Source organism: Cryptomeria japonica, chromosome 7 (assembly GCF_030272615.1).
Source record: "Cryptomeria japonica chromosome 7, Sugi_1.0, whole genome shotgun sequence".
Classification (NCBI taxonomy): Eukaryota; Viridiplantae; Streptophyta; class Pinopsida; order Cupressales; family Cupressaceae; genus Cryptomeria; species Cryptomeria japonica.
Window position 1 is genome coordinate 144,268,713 of NC_081411.1, and position 16,345 is coordinate 144,285,057.

At 32.2% G+C, this 16,345-nt stretch overlaps 1 pseudogene; it reads right to left on the reverse strand.

The window, feature by feature from the left end:
• Positions 1–7,290: 7,290 nt before the first annotated feature.
• On the reverse strand, positions 7,291–7,987 carry LOC131060348 (ubiquitin receptor RAD23b-like; annotated as a pseudogene).
• Between the last annotated feature and the right edge of the window lie 8,358 nt (positions 7,988–16,345).

Consider the following 16,345-nt stretch of genomic DNA (forward strand, 5'->3'; position numbering starts at 1 on the left):
GTTTGATCAATAATTATATGGTGAAGGTTCCAGAACTTTCAAATGATGGGCAAGGTCTGGCTGGTGGTTTGGTTGGCGAGGGAGCTTTTCCTAAGGGTTGCAGCTTCTTTTAGGATGCTATTAGAGGTGTACAGATGATTGAGGATGGTCCTAGCTCTCAAAGGGGTTTAAATGCAGGCATGGATGAGGGGAATCTATCTGAGAATCATTGATGGGATAGAAAGGGGTTGGTTGGAATGGATTTTCAAAATCTGAAATTGTTTAAGGATGCCAAATCATATGGATGGATAGAGGTGAAGCGTAAAAAGGGTAAGTGGGGTAAGGATGGGAACAGTTGTAATGACCCCCCCTCTTGAAGAGGGAGATGGATCTGGGGAGGTGGCTCCCTAATTGTAGCACTACCTAGTTCGGGCCAATACAAAATCTCGAGTAATTAATAAAAATCACTATTACTGAGAAAAAAAAAATAGTTTTTTATTCTTATTTAATAGGTGGTAGAAATTTGAATTGATTTTTAATATTAAATTCATTATTTGTGAAATAAGAATTAAAAATAAAACATTGTAAAATGTAAGAAACTTTTAATGTTAGATTAACTTTTAGTTCAATATTAATTTAAATTATTTTTAAATACTTTTATGATAAAAAATTAAAAACATACTTTTATTCAATCAATTTTATCTCTAATTTAAGTTTATAAATTATATTGACTGAATAAAATAGATATAATTATCAATTCAATTTTCTACCACCTATTAGAATAGATATAATTATTTATTTGATTGAATAAATTGAATAAAAAATCTATTGATTGAATAAAAGTATGTTTTTAATTTATAAGCTAATTTAAAAGTATGATAAAAAAAATTATATCTCTAATTTAAGTTTAAATTTTATGTTTGATGACTAGTTTTAATAACTTCTATAAAGAAAACCACTTTTTCTGTAAAAGAAAATAAAAAATCATTGAGTACACAAGAGGTAGTTATTCATAATACTATTCAATTAATAAAAATGGCCTAAAAAAAGATTATTAACTATTTTTTTTTAACTTAAAATATTATATTATCTAACTTGATTGGAACATGCATAAAGATATTATAAAAAAAATTGATTAATGTCTAACATCATTAGGTTAGGGTTAGGGTTAGGGTTAGTGTTAATGCTATAGAATAAAGTTTGGGATAAGTTTACAATTAGCATTAAGGTTAAAATAGGGTTTAGGTTCAAGGTTAATTCATATTAAAATAATAATAAAGGTTGTCATTAGAATTAGGATTAGTGTTAGGGTTAAGGTTAGGTTAGGGCTAGGGTTAAATAAGATTATGTGTCAATTCTAGGATTATAGATGAAATCTTTTAGTTAAGGTTAGGACTAGCATTAAATTATGATTAGGGTTAGGGTTATATTATGAAGAAAGTTTCAATAGCATTAGGATTAATATTAGACTAGACTTAAGGTTAAGGTCAGGTTTCCATTAGGAATAATGTTAATGTTAGATTAGGGTTAAATTAAGAAAAAATATTTCAATTACAATTGAGGTTGAATCAAGGTTATGGTTAGGGTCTAGTTAGGGTTATATCTAAAATTAGGGTTAGGGTTGAATTAGGATTAGGATTAATGTTAGGCTAGGGTTTAAAAGAGGTTAGCATTAGGGTTTGATTAGGGTTTAATTTATTGTTAGACTAGGGTTAAAATTAGAATTAGAGATAGGACTGGGATTATGGTTAAATTGGGGTAATGTTTCAATAAGAGTTATGACTAAGATTAAGGTAACTTTCAAATTGAGTTGTAGCTTAATAAGTGTTGAAGTTAGGGTTCATTTAATTTAGGATTAACCTTCAATGGATGTTATTGATAGAGTTTAATTGATATAGTTTAATTATGGTTAGAGTTTAATTAGTGTTTTTGATAAAGATAAACAGGTTTTACATGGACCCGAAACCAAAAGTTTTATAGAAACTGGCCATCAACCAACCAAACAAAAACCAATAGCAAAATAGGGGAGCACCCCAGAACAAAAACGAAAGCAAAAAGAAACACAGACAACAAAACAAAAACCAATTAACCGAGTGCACCGGCTCCTTGTTCTTTTGGATGGTAGTCTTGTTGATTTCCTCTAATTCCTCCATAATGAACCTGGAGGTGTCGTTTCCCCCAACAACTTAATCAAATCATGATTAATATTCATTAATTACCACAAGTGGAAGGAATCATCACAAGCCAGATCGCACAACTCCACCATTTAGCCGCCACATAGCCCAACGCCATATTGACTAGTAACCGTCGCCTTATTGCCTTCCCGAAAGATGTGCAAAATTTTAAATTCATCTGACTTTTCTATCATATCCGGGCAATCCTTCATTAGGTTGGCAATAGTCCAACTAGGATCCATATGCCCATTCAAGCAATTAACAATGTTTAGTGACTCCAGACCTTTCTAAAACCTTCCCTTTTAGCCATGTGTAACCCAAAGTGGGCAGCACTGGCCTCCGCAAAGAGTTTAATTAGTGTTAGAGTTACACTATAATTAAATTAAATTAGGATTTAGTTAAAGTTTAAATAGAGTTAATTCTATAGTTCAATTAGGATTAAGATTAGAATTAAAATTAGAGATACCAATTTCAATTAGGATTAGGCTTTAATTAGGGTTTTAAGAGAAATGTTCAATTTAGAGTTAGAGCTTGATTATGATTATGGTTTGAATATTATTAGGGTTGATATTAGATTAGTAAGGTTAGGGTTAGTGTACTGTTAGATTAGGGTTCAATAAAAGTTAGAACTAGGGTTCAATTAGGATTACGGTAAAATTATGGTTATAAGAAAAGTATTTGAGTTAGGATTAAATTACACTTAGGGTTTATATAGGGTGAAGGTTAGAGATTAATTATGGTTTGGATTAATGTTAGATTAGGCTTTAAATAAGGTTAGCATCAATGGTAAATTAGGGTTAGATTCAATGTTAAATTAGGATTGAGGTTAGGTTTAAAATTGGAATTAAAGATAGGATTATAGTTAAGGATGAATTAGAATTAGTATCAATGTTAATTTATTTCAGCTATTTCACATCAATCTCATTACAATCAACGCTTTACTATTTTTATTAAACATTTTTAAATTTGATATCTCTGAAAGTACTTTACTTAAATTTTTAAAAATATAAGTATGCTAGTATATATGCTGCTTTGCAGAAACATTTGACATTATTCCAAAAATCCAAGAAAAAATTATGGAGATTTGGGGAGTAAAGCTATTTAAATCACCTAAAAGAAATTATTTATATATATGTTTTTGCAGAATGATTTGGGTGCGTTTTGATTTTGATCAAAGCATGTGCATTTAACAAGGCGTTTAAAAGTGTGGCGGGGCCCATTTTTCAAACCCACGCAGCAAAGAAACATTGCTTTCATCGTTGGATTGAAGAGGAAGTTAGAATGTCTCATCAATGATATGAAGTCTTCTCAACGGGGAAAAGAACAAGTATTGGAGAGTCATCGTTAGACTGATAATGAGCCTCCCCGATATTGCATTATCTCTTCGATAAAGGCAGTTAGGCCCTAAATGTCTCCGTGAACTATGGGCTAGGGTTTTTTGATCCTATCTTATTTTGTCTACACAAACCATCCACAGCGGCTTCCTTGAAGATGTTACCAGTTCTGGGAATTCTTCCCTGTTATGTGTCCATTACGATAGCCATAAAATGATTCCAAAGGAGCCTTGCAGTGCAATAGGAGGTTTCAGTGATGACATACACGAGAAGAATGTTAGGGTGAGCGTTTATCTCCTCAGCAGATCGTTATGACGCCTATAACAATGTGAGGATAGCGGTAGACAATGAGGTTGTAGAAGTCTTAGGGATCCGATAAATATCAAAACTAAGAGAGCAATGGAATTATCGCACAGTATGCAAAAACTGATTTCTTGAAAAGACTTGAGAAACTTTCAAACAAATGCAAACGGGAGATGTAAAGCCGAATTCCACAATCATCGCTAGCACCCTCCCTGCTGTGCAAAATTGGAGTAATCGAATAGGGTATGGATATCCATCATAGTGTAAGGAATAGAGGACTTCTACCAGATTTTGTATTTGCAAATGCCTTGGTAGGCATGCATGCATGATATGGAATCATAAACAACGCAATTGAATTGTTTGATAGAATGCCTCAAAAGAGATGTTGTTGCAAAGAACGAAACGAAATGAAATAATTGCAGAATGTGCATAAAATGAATCGCGCAGGGAAGATCTCAAAATCTGAGTATTAATGAAGCACTCTAGAACATCTCCTTACATTGTAAGCTTTTTTTTGTTCTCAGGGTGCTCGTACTTAGTGCAGATTTAGTGGACAAGGGCTGTCAAATACATGAGTAACCTTGCATGTATCGCATTGCACACATTGACGATCAAAAGGTTTGCAAGGTTGACCTTAGTGCCCAGGTTGGTTATCTTGCAGAAATCTTGAACCTTATTATTAAGATGGTAGTTAGACCGGTTGTGGCTGTGTTGGCGTGTTTTCTTGGTGCTTGCAAATCATATATGAATTAGGCAGGTGTGTGAGGTTCGAATAATAAAGAGATTGATGAAAGAGCAAAATTAAATGATGCCTGAATGTTATCAGATTGAAGGCCATAAAATAGCACACAAAGATGTAAGTAAAATATAGAATTAAGGGCATCCCAACAATTTCACAGAATGTGCAAGGAGAGGAACAATGGAGATTTCATTACAATTGCTAGTGACAATTTGTTCTATAGTCCGAAATACAATCGTAATGTTGTTTCTGCATGCTTGAATAATTTTGGTGACAGAGAGGGAAATTGTTAACTGTTGTGATATCAAATAAGACATTACCCTTCATATATATTTCAAATAATTCCATTTTTGTGAGAGGGAGATATTTTTACATGAAAAGTTTACTCACAAAAGGAGTAAAGCAAGGGAATAGAGAAAATAAGTTACTTTAGTTACATAATAAAATGATTAGTTTCTTTTGTGTATTTTAGTTTTTTTGGGCAGTTTCACAGTTTGTTTTTTTTGTCATAACTGGACAGTTTAAAAGGCTCTCTTATTTTATAAAAGGAAAATCGGGATTATAGAGGAGTGGGGTTCTAGGGTAAAATAGTGTTGTACATATTTCTGAATTTTAGGGTTTTGTGATTGACATACTTGTACATTTATGGAAAAATGCTAGACAGTTAGAGTTTCCAACCATTATATGAACAAAAATTCATCACCACTCCATTACCCAAGATATGCCATTAATCAATATTCTTTCTGGAACCAACAAAATCAATTCATACATTTTATTTTCAATTGTAAAAGTGTAGGGGTTAGTATTTATTTTAAATTTTTTGTTCCACCTCATGTCCGTGCAAAGTAGAAAACAAAGTAGAAAACAAGGGGATATTGAATGAAGATTTCAATCAAATAAACCTTTGAAGGTTGGATGAGGTGAAATCTCCTTGAAAATCATCATGTAATCACAAAGAGTTATCAAATGATGTATTGAACTTGAGCATAAGACTTGGTATATCTATTTAAAAATAGCTAGAGATATCAATATCAAGATATCCATAGTCATTTTAAATAATAATGCAAAAAATTATAAGATAATTTTTTTGTTGATGTTTTGATGAAAACTAACAATATCAAGAACTTTTTTGTTTCTTTGATAAAGATCACATTCTTAATAATTATTTGAAAATAAAAACCGTTCATTAAATTTAGGATAATTGTAATTGTAGTTAGATCAATATAGCTACAAGCATAACTAAAATATTCTAGAAAGTTCTTAAGTATACACTTTAAATATATATACCTTATGTTAAATTAGATAAGGTACATGTATTCAAAATTTGTATTAAGTACCTCATACTAATAAGTGACATAATAGAATATAAGTTTTAATTAGCCTTGGTTAGTGTTTCTATAACGCCCACTTATAATTTCAATTATGGCTATCATCACTAGTCATACAAAGTATTAAACTTCAAGAACCTTGGTTACATTCAAGTATATTAATATGTCCTTAATAAGTTAGGTAGTAGACATAACCTAAACTAAAGTATAACTATATATCATCCTTGTTAAAAAAAAATAATGGTTTCCTTTATTAATATGTCCTGAATAAGTTAGGTAGTAGACACAACCTAAACGAAAGTATAACTATATATCATCCTTGTTAAAGAAAAATAATGGTTTCCTTTGTTGTAGCTAGATGGTGGTCATCATTATTGTAATTGGATCATGCTAGTCTATATATTATAATAGCATTGTGCAACCCTTATAACATAGTGAAACAATAATAGCCAAATTTTTCTAACTCACTCTTATTATATATATGTATTCAATCATAGTCTTGATATAGATTCATATGTATACATGTTGCTTACTAAAGTCAACAAGTGTTATTTTCTTTTCAAACCAGCCATTATTTAAGCTATTATATAATTATAAAAGCAAATATAATATTTTTTGAAACATGATTAATATTACCTTATGTGGCTATAGGATAAATATTTGGATTAAAAGAATTATTTTTTATAAATATTGGTTCTCAAACAATCTTAACAAATTTAATGTCATAACAAATAAATGAGTATGTATACAATTTATTGATGGTGGCGAAGGTCAACTAAATAAAGGGTGTATTTCATTTCACTAGAGATCTGAAGTAGGAAGATGATGGTCATCCTTCTTTCAGTGAGATGATAGTCATCCTTCTTTTAGTGAGATGATGGCCATCTCCTTTTTAGTGAGATAATGGTAATGTTTATTCTAACAAGACGATTCAACACAATTTTTACAACAAGTTGAAACAATAACACCCAATATTTCCTAGCTCAATCATATTCGAATAGAGAATCAATGTAACCTTCTTATTATAATTATATATATATATATAACAAATATTATTTTCTTTAAGATATCTATAGAACTAACATATTTTTATTCAACATTGTTGAAATCCACATTATACAACAAAACAATTCTAGAAAAATTAATGGCAATACCAAGAAGTATTGTTTTTTCCTATAAACATCAAACATTTTAATAATTATTTAAAAACAAAAGGCATGCGTTCACTTCGAGATAATTGCCAAAATTACAGATTGGATCAGAGCGGCTATAGACCTGTTTAAAATATTCTAGAAACTTTCTGAGTATACACCTCCGGCAAGGATATCAACAAATGAGGTACACCTCCTCTTGATGGAATAATTCAATGATAGAAACAAAATACTTAATGACGAGAAATATTAGAACCCAGTTCCATGAGACCATGATTTCTTTCAATGGTCCAAAAGATAATTTGCTGCGAGTTGCTCATTCTTATCACAGGCTAAAAAGGCCTCTATAACAACGGCATGACCAAAACCCATGGCCTCGAGACGTTGAACTGCTTCATATTCCTCCGGGGTAAGGATGACAGCCCGATGGATTGCTCTCGCAGGCTCCTCAGCTTCAACTGTTTCATTCAACAACCGAACGAATTCATCTTGTTGTTCTTCAATAAGCCTCAGCACTTGAGGGTTCTGCCTGTTCAGCTCCTCAGGCATTGGCTGCAACCCTTGAAGATCTGTATGGATCATACTGCGGAAAGCCCGGAACTGTGGATTGTTACGTAAGAAGTCAAGAGCCCCAGCAACTGTGTTGGAAGTTGCTTGTCCGTAAGAATTATTATCAGTCTGTGCTGAAGCTGGAAGCTGAGTTGCAGATGCTGGAACTGGAGCTGCAGGGAAGATTTGTTGTGGTGGGCCGTGTTGATGAGGTTCCAGGTGTTGAGGATTTAGTTTTAGACAACATAACGACAAGGAAAGTATTGTGTGCGACTTTGTTTTCCCCTAAGGTGGTGTCATCCTTGAGCACTTTTCCCTGATGAATCAGTTGAAGTTGCTCGATTTATCTTTTGACGTTTAGAATCGTATCAGTGGGCTGTACTTGCAGGTCGAAGTGGATGCCCTTGAGCGTTTTGACTGTAACCTTCATTCTGCTTGACTCAAATCTTACCCTCTGCAAAATATTTGTCACAGGTAGAGAATACAAGCAGGAAAGGGTGTCAGCCAGATCGCTTGCACAGGAGGTGTAAATAAGCTCACAGTTTAATTTACTACATTTCAAATATTTCATTTGGTTGTTTTGATTAAGGATAAAACAGATTTTAAAAATAATATATACAAAACATTACAATTAAGATATACACAGTCAATTGGCAGCCTATTAACATGAAAAATTTAAAGAACATAAACCCAAAAATTAAATCAGACCAAAAACTAAATCAGAGCAGAACAAATAAAACAAGAAAAAACAACACTCTTCCTGTTATTTAAATGGCTACTTTTTAATTTTGACTTCATTTTTCTTTTCTATGTTTGCTTTATATGCTAGTTAATCATTATAATTTTATTTGTTTATGTCATTGGAAATGAAAAAAGGGAAAATTCATAAGCTCTGCTTGCTTTCCTGGCACAATTCCCAGCAAATGCACAAATTCTATTTACAACCAAAACATATATAACATGCGATTAAAATACTGTTCTTTCCTGTAACGATTCGTATAATTTTACCAACCATTTTTTACAACGCAGACCACTTGCTGATTTGAACTGACAGCTACGCATGTCCAATTAAAGCAGCCAAGTATAATTTATTAATTAGTAATTTTATTTATGATTTATAATTGTTTATATTTATCTATCTTAATTTTTATTTGGTTCTTTGCGAAAAGCTTTTGTAATTATATTCATGCCATTATATTTTATATTTTATATTTGTTGTAAATCATTTTTTTCAATATAATTATAATTGATGATATTTACATATTCAATATTATTTCTTTAAATATAAGAATATATTTTTATATGTTTGGGACTTAAAGATATGAAATATGTATAATATAAAATTTTGTAAATATTCTTATATTTTATGATGCTTTACACATATCAATGTTACAATATAATAAGATATTAATTTTTATATTAAATTGATAGAAGAAAAAATATTATTTAATTATTAATAAAAAATTTCATCAAAATTAAAATCATTTAAAATACAAACATACAACATACAAAAAATAGATAGTATCGTGTCTAAAGAGACAAATACATGAGCCAAAATTGAACAAAAAAAATCCTACGCTATATCTTGTCAAAAAAAGAAAAAAAGAGAAAACTAACAAAAAGAAAATGCATAACTCTATTACAATCAAATATCTAATCATGATTAGTTATGGTCAATTAAACTTGTCTCTTGACCATAATGATAAGATTGACTATAGCTTAAATCATAAGAATTATATATTGAAATTAGAGGGAAATAATGGTGTAGTACTTCTTTTTTGATAAAATATATATTGAAATATCAATATTTTAGAGTACCATAAATTGAATCATGATTGTACAACAATAACATATGGATAATATCAATGCCAGCAACAAGATAAGTAACAATAGGATACAATGGTTTTTATAAAACCTTAATCATTTTTTAACTTCTTATGCAACAACTTGAACCAAATAACTCTTGCTAAATCTCTTTTTGAAATTATTCTTACACAACTAACAACTAAGATATTCATATATTTAATAACATTGATAATTTATTAACATACTAATATATTAATATATATTACTAACTTGATAAACTAGCTAACATGCAATATAATTTGTAGTGTTTTCCTATCGCTCTTACATCTCTTTTACTACATCAATCTAAACATAGGACAAAATATTGCAGGGATTAAACAGAACAAACCATCTAGAAATTTTATGGAGCAACTTCAATAAATCTCCTTGCTCACCCAAGACACACCAAACCTAATATATCAATTGATATCCTAGTTGCCCAACAATACTTATCAATTGAGATAAACTAAACTATACAAAAGAACACCACCCTACATGTGAATCAAGACGCACGAGCAATTATTTGTAATAATTTTTTTAAATATAAATTAAAATATTATCAACTATTTAAATTAATAATTCTTCGATAGAATGATAAATACTCAACTATAGTTTGATGAACACCTTCAATTCTATTTAATTCTACATTCCTCACCACCCCAATGAAATTTGCTTCTCCAAATTCTATAGTGGAACACTTGCCTTAGGACTTTGTAACTTGTAGACCATATTTATTCATTATTTGAAGTGGAATTACATTACTAGATGCTCCTAGATCAACCATATAATTGTGGAGAAGCCACCCATTGTTAATTAAATTAATATAAAATGGGTCTACACTTGGTTGACTATATTGTAGGACAAAGGTATATCACAATAATTTTCTCTATTTTTTCTTCTTCATTACAGATGCTAGTTGATTTTTTAGTTATAGCAATAGAAATAAAAGATAGGGCACGTGACTTGTGTTCCATAATTCTAAGATACTCAAACAATGGAGACAAAATTCTTACATAGCTTAAAGTTGACCCAACACCAATTGGGGTGTTTGTTGACAAAGGTTCACCTAGTTCTATGGTTATCTTGTTTACATAAAGAATGGAATGCCCCTTTTTTTGAAGGATAAATAACTACCCTCATTAATTATCTACTTTCTATCTTGGAAATTTATAGGTGCATTCTTTCATGACATCTCTTTGTTCTTTATATATTTCTTAGCATTTGAAATGCTGAAAAATATTAGGGTTTCCACAATTAGATGTGAAAACCAGTAATTTTTACTTAAGGACCATTACATCCAAAGAGGGGTAAACTTGATAGATCTATCCATAAATCAGTGAGGATATGACTAAGAATCCTTATCAAGTTCACTGGATTTGAATTGATTTCCCTCTTTTAAGTTGAATTGTAAAATGTTGAAATTGGGGTAAATGTGTCAAAATGGAAATAATTATGTGTGAACAATGAGCTAAAGTCACTGGATTGAGCCATAAAACTGGATATGAGCAATGCAAGAATATTTGGATTTATTCATAGAAGATGCTCTTGAAATGTCAGGACTAGTATGCTTGTCGCGTCGGTCCTCTGCACTTTTCGTCATCTAAAGAAGAATCTATTTGTCTCTGTAGATAAAGCTAATCTTGAAGATCACATCTTTGTACCTACTTCCTACATAGAGAAAGAAGAAGAAATAGGTTGGGAATAGGGGTTTGCCCAGGTCAAACCCCTGTTTAGGAATTAACCTTGAATGAAATATTGTAAATGTTGAAATAAATAATGGAAAAATATACCTCAAATCTGCAATTGTTAATAATGATACTTTACTTCTTGAATGTAATCACATATGTTGTATGAAACAACATGAACATGATAAAATCCTAATCACACACACATGATTGCATATGAATGATGTATTTTTTCTCCACAATGGTTGATTCAAGAGTATGCAACCTTGAAGATCTCTGAAAATGCTTGATGAATGATTCATGAATGACGTAGGTCAAATAATTATGATGCTTGGAGTCTTAGGTTGAATTGAATTGATCAAATATCTTTATATATGAGATCGCTCAATTTATTGATTAGTCCAACCTCCAACAGTCATATAGAGCTGCCAATTTCATTTCCTCCTAGAGAGATGTGTCCCTCCATTCTCTTCAAAATTGGGCCCCATTGAGGGGGAAATTAGCATAGGGGCTTCGCTTAGTGAACCTAGGTTAAATCATGCATGTTCATGGCATACTAAATAATCCCCCTATTTTCAAAAAGTATTGCCCTAAACTCCATTTTTTTCACCCCCACCCAATAAACAACCTGAATTAAAATTCCCTAATTTTTGCCAGATATTATATTTTTTCATAGCCCCTAATTAAAAAACCCCTATTTTCATCAATATGCGATATATTGTACCCTCATTTCTGGGATATTAAACTCCCCAATATGAATGCATGTGATATAATATTGCCTAGATAGTGAAGCCCCCAAAGAAATCATGAACCAAATTGTAGGCCCAACAAGGAGGATAACCCTCCATAGAATCATCTGGTAGCTTTATATGGCATCAAAACAAGAGTTAAGGCATCAAATAAGAGATGAAAGGGAGACACACTAAAGTAGAGGCACAAACATGAGGTGTAAATTGGCTCGATGATAATTCATGATGCTATAACATTAACAACCATTTATCTATGAACATTGTTGCCACCAAATTGCACTAATTGCCTCTAAATGTTAAGCCTATACTTTTTTTACTTTCTTTATTTTTTTCTCTTATCAATAGCCCTCTTGATTAGATTGATGTGTTTTCCATTTGCACTCACTTTCTCTTTATCAACACCAATCTTTGTAATCGTTAACTTTTCGTTACCCCTATGCTAGGATTGACCTACTTCTTACCCGATAACCTTTCTAAACCTATATGATTGTTACATGAGTATTTTGATATCCTCATTTGATGGCCTTATCCTCTTGTATGTTTACTAAATGAGATCTTTTAAATTCTCATGAGCAAGAAGTTGAAACATTACCTTCATATTAGAATATTTGGTCAATCATATTAAGACTATCATGGAATGCTATAGATATTATCTACTTAATCATAGACTAATTCAACAAATTAATTGATGTTGTCCTCATAACACTTAGAATCTCTCAATGAAACAACCATAGTTCATTTGGATGGAATGGAGCGGTAGCAGACGAAAGAACCCAACTAGGGTTTCATATGAGGAGGTAGAGGATTCTAGTAATGGAGACGAAGCCAATGAGGAAGATGGCCCTATTTTGTCATTGTTTCCCTTCCCTCATACTATTTGTCAACCTTGGAGAAGTCTATGTGCACGCGGTGGAGGATTTTTGTTGTTCGGTTGCAGTTGCTGGAGAGATGTTGGGCTTCTATCGAAGGTTGAGATGGGTCCTCTATTTTGGGGATACTTTTTTTCGTGTTATCATCCCACTGGCACAATGTGTGGGAATAACCATGGCACTAGGGTTTCAACAAAAGGGGTAGATCCTAAGTTGATGTTGTGGCTTGCCTAGTGGAAATGTGTGGTGGAGAAGCGACATGGTTTTTGGGTGGTCAATGGGGGTTCTAGGTAGTTGATTTGTGCTTTATCCAATCCTATTGAGGTGGTCCCCTCTCCTATAGAGGTGGAGAGAAGGTATTCTAGTTCCTTCCAGTTGTTGTAGTTTGTCTTGTTGGGTGAGGATTCCTTCATATACCCTTGTGGTTTTGTTTGTAGTAGGTTTTGGGTTCCTGGTAAAAATCTAGATGTTTGGTTTATGGTGAGTGTGGTTTGTTTTTGCTTCTATTCTATTTTCACCCTTGTTCTATTTTAATTGTTGGACTTCTTGCTTCTTTCCTAGCATCATCTTGTTTCTTTAATTTTTCCTTTAGAGGTGGATGGTGTTGAAGATTACCTTTATCCTATTGAGGTGGAGTTGGTTGTTGTGGTTGTGGCTAGGAGGTGTTGGGGGGACGCTAATGATGTCCTATATCTTGGTTATTTGGGATGTGAGTATTTTCTGATTATTGGCTTCTCTCCTTTTTCACCTATAGAGGTGGTGATCTTGGAGGATTTTTTGTGCTCAACCCTACTTGTTCTCAAGATCAAGGTTATGGGAGCCTTTTAAAAATCCATTGTTTTGGGTTGTGGGAGCCATGTAAAACCCACTCTCATGGTTGAGGAAGCCTAGAAAAATCCTATGGTCTTTGTTTCTTTCAGTACCAGACTAGATGCTAGTAGTTTTCAAGGGCCCACTTTGTCTAATGTTTTCTTTTGGTTAGGGCCTATGAAGAGTAGATGAGATAAATGTCAATAAATGATAAACTAATCTAGAGAGATGAACAAAGGTGATGATATAGATTGAAATAACAGAAAAATACGTAACTGAAACTAGAATGTAAACTATAGAATAGGAAATGAAACTTAGATGTTCACCTATCACCAAAAACTAAGATGGATTGAGCCGAACCAGGGTGTTGGGCACTCTGGTCCTTTGTTATTGTACTTGTTTGAAACTCTGGAATCTACAAATTGAGACCTTAAGGTACAATATTGCCAAAGGATGCCCAAAAACATAGAGGACTAAGGTGCTTGGTGCCTTGGTCATGGACCAGGGTGCTGGCAACCTTGAGGGCAAGTGCAAGGTAATGAGTCACAAATTTGCGAAAGTCTATGCATTGGAAAATGCGCTCTTATAAAAGGGGGCACGTTTTCAAAAAGCGGGGGCCCGTTTATGCTTCGGGCTCCCGAGCCGAAAGGTAACGGGGGTCCGAAGCAAAAAAAAGGGGCCCCTATTTTGTTCTAAAATGGGGGCTCGCTTTTAAACAAAATGGGGGCCCGCTTTTAAAAACGAGGGCCCGTTTCTAAAAATGAGAGCCCGTCCTTGTTTGAAAACAGGGGCCCATTTTATGGAAGTTGATTCCACAACCCGCCACTTGGCTCGGGATTAGGCCCGGGATAGGCCTAGGATGGCCACACCTGAGACATGGACCTGCAAATTCAAATCTCCATGAATGAAAGAACAAATATGAACTTCAGAAATAGTTTATGTGCCTCTAATCAAAGAATTTTTATACGAAATTAAAACCCATTTCAGATTATACTGTCTAGATTCTGAATATGTAAATTTATTTAAAAATTGATTATTTTAACTATTAAACATAAATTTGAAATATTAACTAATTTTGTTAATTTAATAACTTTTTTATTTTAAAGAATTTTGGAAAAAAAATTATATGTCATCAATCTACACAAAATTCTTTTGTATTTAAAAAAAAAAAAATCAAAAAATGTTAAGTTTACATCAAATTATGTGGGTCGTACACGTCAAATTTTTAAAAAGATAATTACGGCCATTCAAAAATTAAATAAAAAAAAATTATTAGAAAAACAAATACAAAAAAATATGCTCATCAATCTTCAGTGTGTTACAAACCATTTCCCAAAATGGTTTGAGAAAATAATTTTAATTGTGTCAAAAAGTGTGGGTCGTACACATGCATGGTAAGGTCTTAAAACAAGCATTTTTAAAACATAGTTTTCAGAATTCCATTCAAAAAGTTATTTTTTATTATGTGGGTATTAAAATAAATTACATATTTGGAAAGTACACTCAAAGGGCTATCTTTTATATTATTGACTTTTTCCAAGATTCAATATCTAAGTGTTTCAAAATTTAAGCTCAAATGAGACAAAATCTGAAAATCAGGGAAAACACTTCCACTTTTTGGCCAAAAAGTGGACTCATCTTCTTGCACTGACCCTTGAACCTGGACTAGGGAGCTAGGTGCCCTAGCCCGAGAAGATTGAGACCTTCTTCTGGATCTAAACTTGTCCCTACAAATTCTGGCTTTCCCAAAGTTTACTGCTCTATCAGATTTTTATACCTACATATGCAACTTGAAAGATGGTGTTTTGCTAGCTATATAGGGTTATGCCTTATTCAAACCCCTTATTTTTGTGATTTCTACCTCCATAAATAGTCGATGTAATATTGGAATGTGTGTGTGCCCTATAATCTCATGTGTTTGTAAGATCCTAATGAGCTAGAATGCAAATTAAAGTTCTACCCTATGTTTTCAGTATAAACCCGAAATGAACATAATGTAAACGAGAATTCTTCAAACCACAAATGCAACAATGGATCTAAAGAAATAGTGTAAATCTAAAAAAAAAAGTGTTGTGAAACTCATATAAATATATGAAAACTAACATGAAACCATACCAAACCCTAAGGGAGAGGTACAAGCTAATCAACACTCGATGGTCTCCTATTATTCTTCAATATCTCCAAAGCTTCAATGGTTTATGAAAATTTGATGAATTGCTTGATTTGTTGAAAGAAAAATTCACATAAACATGTGTAGACACCTAAAATTGTCATGTCTAATTAAATAAATATTTTTATTTATTTAATTATTTTAACCTAGTAATCTATTAATTAAATAAATCTTTATTTATTTAATTAATTCATTTATCCTCTTCTATCCTTGTTTCTCATTTAAATAAATACCTTTATTTATTTAAATAGTCCTTTCTTAAATTAAATAAATACTTTTATTTATTTAATTGATCCCAGTTCCTCTATTAATTAAATAAATCTTTATTTATTTAATTAATTCATTAACCTTTTCCACCTATGACACATGTCATTCATCTCTTAATTCATACACTACCTACCCTCTCATTATTTTATTATTTCCTCTACCTACCCTCTAATCATAGTGGTGAAGGAGCACCTAGCTTCATTCTCAGCTTCATTTTCATCACAGGCTTGATTTTTGTTGGTTTTAAGTTGGAAAGTTGTCTAGGATTTTTTTGAAGTTGTTCTAGGTTGTTTGGATGAGTTTTGAACTCATTGTGTGGTTTTGGTTTCTTGTTTTCATCTTTTTGCTCAAAGTTGCCAGTTTGGTGTTGCCTAGCAAAATGATGGAAAAATG